The following is a 7,097-nucleotide window of genomic DNA, read 5'->3' as shown; positions in this document are numbered from 1 at the left end:
TCTTATGTTGATAATATCTTCATTTCATGATAATTTTCAGGTAAATCAATAACATATCACATACAACTTATTTTACGAACACGTAAAACTGCTGACGGCTATCAATTTAAGATCGAACGTAATCATGCCTTGATTAATAACTTCATGTACCGTTCCCCAGAGTAAGCTTCCTTTAAAATCATCGAATTCAAATGTACAAAAGGTTTAAATTAAATTGATGGATCTCAAATGCACCTTGCTTTTAAGCGTCATATACGAATGAGGATCTGTTGGCCAAAGCCATACATTTTTTTTGGCAAATCTGTTTTAATTGCCGGTGGCATTTTTCAAATGTAAGCCCATTTCCTGATCAATATTTTTTTTATAATTATTGTTATCTCTCTGATTTCAAATATATTATACCTTCTGGAGGTTTAATGATCAAACAGAAAAGGTACTTCCACAGGCACAAAAGAAATTATTTACTTCTTTAAATGCATTGTTTTGTTTTCTCTCGGGCTATCCAAACTGATAAAGTCTATCAAAAATTTTCGAACAAATTACATTTTCTCAACATAACAATTATCGTCAGAATCTTAATATAAGGATTCCACAACAGACATTTTGAATTATTATTGACACATGATTGTGGAAATTCCTTAAACAAGGGGTGGATAGCTTTTCTTGTACACCATATATTATTCGGATTTCGATTCAGATATTTGACAAGTTATAGATGGAATAAAAATTTAAAAGACGTATGTGTTATGCCAACTAAAGCTATTATCACTGTATTTTTAAACATAGGCGTGTGTCTTCAAATAAGAAGCAATGCTAAGCCCTAAGTCACTCCAAATATCACAAATTCAAAAGTGAATTCGAAGTATCTGCCATCGATACTAAATTTCAGAATATTCAGAAAACTCAGTAGCCCTTTTCGCAAAAAATCTTAAGTGTTAAATTAGTCTTACGATAAAAATATTTAGTTGAATTGTTAAGGAATATTATAGACTAACGATAAATTTTACACTTAAGATTGTTTGTGAAAAGGGCTACATATATCGAAAAGCACAGAGATGGTTAATGTTTGCCGGTACAGAAACCCTGTAAACTGTGTTAACTTGAATAATGGCAGTTAAACTTCGTTGAAATAATTTTCTTACGACAGCCTTACATTATCGTTACACAATAAGATCCAGAATAGTGTCCGCAGTAAATTTAATACACAAAACTTTAATATATATGTTAAGAGGAATAAAATATGTTGAAACTGTATATATTAACAATATATATGAACCACAGAATTCAATTGTAAACAGCAAACTACATTCAACGTCATTTCAAATTCATGTGAAGAGTGAACTATCTGCTGCGTTTTAAAAACAACGACTGATATTCCCTTTCTTCATATTTGTCATGTTAGGTTAATATTGTCTATCAGTAACGATATGATCATAAATTCGTAGTTTCAGCATAGCTGGCATTTCTTCAAAATGCACATACCTAGTGACATGTTCCAGCTGAAAAGTATGTTTATTCATGTATGACAAATGAAAAAATGGTGTTAAGTATTTAATAAACATTTAGGATATTCTACGCAGTCAATTTATAGCATGTAATGGTAATTTTCAGGAAACATTTGATCACTTAACAACGACGAATAATGAAATGTCTTTATGACAACAAGATTAATCCAAATAAAACAATTGACAATTTATAATATGCAAACAATTCTCTAATGACTCATGTATCAAATAACTATCGATAGCAGCTTTTGTTGGAACATAATAGGAAACAAGTAATCTAAGGTCAAAGTTTAATAACAGTTCAATTAATATCTTTTAATGTTTATTCAATCTTTTTTTTAAGTTCTAATCTCAATTGTTACTTGTTGATTTTTTCAGATAATGTTTAGAACAAATTGAGTGTTTAAGACTGAAATGAATTTACGTGTGTGTATATTTGTAAAAAGTATTAATAGATAAATAGCAAAACAATATTACAATTAAAATATAAGTATCAAATAAATTACAAAATAAGCTGTGAATTATTAGTCAAATCAAATCATTTTATTGTTGTAAAATCCAATTATTGATATCAATATTGGATTGTTTCAAGACAAACATGACAATATTTACAAACATATAATATTAAAATTTAAACAACAGCCATATTCTATAAGACTATATTTAGATGTTTGGACGAGGTGATATTTTTGCAAATATGAAGTTCAAGTACAAGTACAATATCTTAATGCAATTGTTATAAAATTCATTAGTGAATAGACCATGTTGTGTACATTTTATGTTAATAATACTTAGGATTATCCGATACAGTAAAACATTTCTACTTCCATCAATCAGTTCCCTTTATCTTTGTGAATAATTATACCTACTCTTTTTATTCCAGTGCCTTTCATTAATCTTATTTGTAACAAAAATGCATATCTAACGTAATGAATTATATATTGCTTGAGTTTATACAGAGACAATTTTGACCATAAACAATTGGAAGTTATTTGTTTCTATCTGTTACTATATTTGGCTATATACAAGAGTAGATGTGGTATAATAGCCAATGAGACAACTCTTTGTGTTCATTATAAACAATAGTATTTTCGCAAAATAAGACTTAACCTAGATCAGCTAAAACTTAAACCAAAGCATAATAAATAATATCTGATAAAGAAGAAAAAAGAATACTTATAAATTGGTATGGAAATTAGACGACACAGATAAAAATACTATGTGAAGATTAGAATGAAACCAAACTTTGGTTAACCATGAAACTAATACGGTTTATTGAGATATCAAAGGCCCAAGCATAACTACAAATTAATCATTTAAAAGAGATTATCAACATCATGATGTCGGTTCCTATAACACCAATGGATGCTCTGAAAACTGAAAGTTGGTGTCGGTTTGTGTTTTGTGTACTTTTGCTTGGATTTAAATAATTCATTCGATATTTAACCCTTCAAAACTGTTAATCCCTTTTACGTACACAATCATTTTTAGCTAATCAGAAACAGAATTTTGTACCTACAGAATAAAATTAATAATTTGTTCAATATGTTTAACAGTTTGTACACAATTTTACACATAATAAATTTTACCATGTGCTATAGTAAACTTTTGTAATTTTCATTTTTTGGTAATGTGCTTTGTCTATATCACTTTTTTGTGTTTCTATGTTTCATATTTGGTTGGTTTTTTTTATAGCAATTAAAAATATACCACAATGTTAATTGCTGAACCCCAATATTTTACATTGTTATCTATTGTGTATGTTTGTTTTGTTTACACATCGTTGTAACCATAATGGAGTTGTATGAGACTGTCTTAAAAATGACATGTTTTGCTAGCTATAAAACCAGGTTTAATCCACCGTTTTCGACATAAGAAAATGTCTGTACCAAGTTAGGAATATAACAGTTGTAATCCATTCGTTTATTGCTTTCGAGCTTTTGATTTTGCCATTTGTTTAGGGACTTTCCGTTTTGAATTTTCCTCTGAGTTCAGCATTTTTGTGATTTCACTTTCTGCTGACACAATTTTGTTTATTCAAAAAGAACCTATTTTATTATCAACCATGAGCTTAAAAAGACTGACACCGCATGAAACTTATAACTACTAACTGTTCATCGCTCTGGCTGACAACATTTAGAATGTTGACAAGTTGAGTACCGTTATTGCAAAAAATGCATACGTTATAAACATTCTGCAAAGCCATACAGTAGAAACCCTTGACATCAAATCAGGGATTCCATCCTGTCATCAATTAATAAAGGGACTACACTGGCGCTGAAAAACAGACAATACAAATTGTAGAAAGAATATAGAATATTTAATTCTAATAATACAACAAGTATATGTACAAAATATGTATGTGTGAATATTTGATAGGCCGCAGATAAAATGTTTAACTAGTTCCAGGGAGACAAACAAACCGATAGCCAAAGGATTTAAAAGAGCATATAAGTGACCCTATGATAACATAAGTGTCAAAACATCCCTCCTACGTGCAAGAGTGGACTGGACGGAGACCCCCCCCCCCCTAACTGTTTACACAGACCTCTGAAAACAACAATCTCTCCGTAGTTTTTTAAATGCAAACAACCTGAGGTACGTGTACTGCGGAGATGACACCTCCCTTCTGATACCAGAAGTGGAGGGGATTCGTCTTGATGAACAAATTATGTGATACCCTTAACTAAAGAGCCGATAGGGTAGAGATATGTGCCAGAGGGGGACAGTTCCAAGTCCGTTTATTGTCTCCCTGAACCGCCAAATGAATCGTTGAAATAAATTTCGTACAACAACATTCATTATCATTACAAAATAAGATCCAGAATAGTGTCCGAAGTAAATTCTATACACAAAAATTTAATATACATGTTAAATGGAATGAAATATGTTGAAACTGTATAAATTAATCACATATATGAACCAAAGAACCCAAGCTACATTTAACGTTATTTCAAATTCATGTGAAGGGTGAACTATCTGTTCGTGTTTTAAAGGCAACGACTGATTATTCCTTTCTTCATACTTGTCATGTTAGGTTAAATACTGTAAATCAATAACGATATGATCCTAAATTAGTAGGATCAGTATAGCTGGCATTTCTTTCATAATATCATGTTTCAGCTAAAAGTATTGTGCTCAAATGTGTATTTACATGTTTTACAAATGAAATACAAGGTCTTGAATTATTTATCAACATTTGGGGTATTCTATGCAGTCAATTAATTGCATGTAATGGTCATTTTAAAGAAATATTTGATCACTTAACAACGATGAATAATAAAATATCTTTATCACAATACGATTAATCCAAATAAAACATTTGACAATTTATAATCTGCAAACAATGACATGTATCAAATGAGCATCGACAGCAGCTTCTGTTGGCACATAACAGGAAACAGGTTATTTTAGGTCAAAGTTTAATATAAGTTCAATTAATATCTTTTTAATGTTTACTCAATCCTTTTTTTTAAGATCTAATCTCAATAGTTATGTGTAGATACTAGTAAACTAACAAACTTATTCCCGGCGGTTTATTCAATAACGTTTAGACAACTCGCTAGAAGTGAATTATCATATGAAAATACACCTTTCAAAATCTGTTATTTCATTGTGTTGATCAACATCAAATTGGATTGTCTGAAACAGTATTGAATTGACTACAAAAATCAGTACGGAATAACCACAGTTCATGAGTCTGAAAATTGTCTGAAGAACTGCAGATGACTTAATAATACTAAATGCAGACTTTTCAGATAATGTTTAGAACAAATAGAGTGTTTAAGACTTAATTAAATGTACATAGTGTATAAATTTGTAATAAATAACTAGCAATGTAATATTGTCCTTGTCATATGTGCCATAAAATATAGCAAGGACTAAGTAAAAAGAAAGGAACATTCAAAAACGGACAGTCCCTATTCAAATGGCAAAATCAAAATCTCAAACACATCAAACGAATGGACAACAACTGTCGTATTCCTGACTTGGTACAGGCAGTTTCTTATGTAGATAATGAAGGATTAGATCTGGTTGTATGGCTCGTTTAACTCTCGCTTGTACAACAGTTGCCTACAATTCCATTTTATAGACAACGATTTGTGATCAAAACAAACAGACAAGTAAGTAAGAAAAGAATTAAAATAAAGGAATCAAATTAATTACAAAATAAACTGTGAATAATTAGTAAAAAGGTTAATACTACTTTTGATCTCAGTACTCTTTGCCTTTGTGTTTAATTCTAACCTCTAACAATTTTATTCAAGATCCATTGAGTAATCTTTTTTGTAACAAAAATGCATATCTATGTACTGTTGCTCGGTTTTCTCTTTTGGATAATTTATTCCATATCTAAACCTTACAACCTCTAACTATCATTTACGTAAACAATCATTTTTGGCTAACCAGAAAAAGAACTTTGTACTTACAGAATAGAATTAACTATTGAAACAAAATGTTTTTAACAATTGATTTACAATTCTACACATAATAAATTCTGTTTTGCTTTCAATTAAGTCCGATTTTATCATCAATCATGTGCTCATAGGGTGACACAGCAAGAAACTCATTACAATTGCTAACCGTCACAGGTAGGTCACTTTTCTGGAGTATACTGTACATCGTTTTGGCTGACACCGCTAAGGATGCTAACAAGTTGCTTACCGTTATTGGAAAAACGCCTTATGTTTCAAAAATGCTACAAAGTCATACATTAAAAAACTTTTGACATCAAATCAGGGATTACTCCTTATTGTGTAACCACCTAGCAGATAAAGTTTATATTTCAAGTATAAGCTGCACTGTCCGTTTCTAGATTGATAGTTCATCCTAAAGGTCCAACATCCAGCGACCTTCACTAAACCTTATTAACCTCAGTCGTCCTCATGTTGGTTCGTCAATTAATGAAGTTTGATATTTATCATATTTGGGTAATATAAATATAAATGTATTCAAATGAAATGTGCGAATGCATACATAATTTTGGATTAGCGAATTATATGTTACATCGTATATATCTGACATAATCTGGTTTTAAAAATACCCCCAATTCAATTTGTAGTAACAATGTCATGGTAGAAATCTTTCTAATTGTGTTTACGGAAAGTAACAACCGGGTTATAACAACCGGGTTATTTGAAGCCAAATGTAATAATTAATTTTCAATAGGGCAAATTTGTGTAAATTTTAAAAGGCTTCAGTGAATAGTTCCGATAAAGGGAAATTAATTTAAGATTAAATACATTTATTGAATAAGTCGACAAACGCAGGTTTTGTTGTTCACAAGGAAAATGTATCTGCAAACTTACTGGAAGGTATTAATATTTTTGGCGGAGGAGCTCATTTGAACAGAGCTACATGTAGTGTTGAAGTTCCAGAAAAAAAAATGTGTAGATCTGAAAATATTTTGAATTAAAATATTATTGACTCGCACTACGTGTTGCATAAACTCAATCTTTTCTATCTGGTTACTGAAATAAGGAAACTATTTACATACGACATAGAACAACTATTGACAAAAATTATTGCTTAGATTCAGACAAATTAAAATCTTAATTTATAAATTGGTTAGAAATATAGTAATTAGTGCAT

This window comes from Mytilus galloprovincialis, chromosome 3 (genome assembly GCF_965363235.1).
Source record: "Mytilus galloprovincialis chromosome 3, xbMytGall1.hap1.1, whole genome shotgun sequence".
Classification (NCBI taxonomy): Eukaryota; Metazoa; Mollusca; class Bivalvia; order Mytilida; family Mytilidae; genus Mytilus; species Mytilus galloprovincialis.
The sequence above is the reverse complement of the archived record's forward strand: the minus strand, read 5'-3'. Positions refer to the sequence as shown.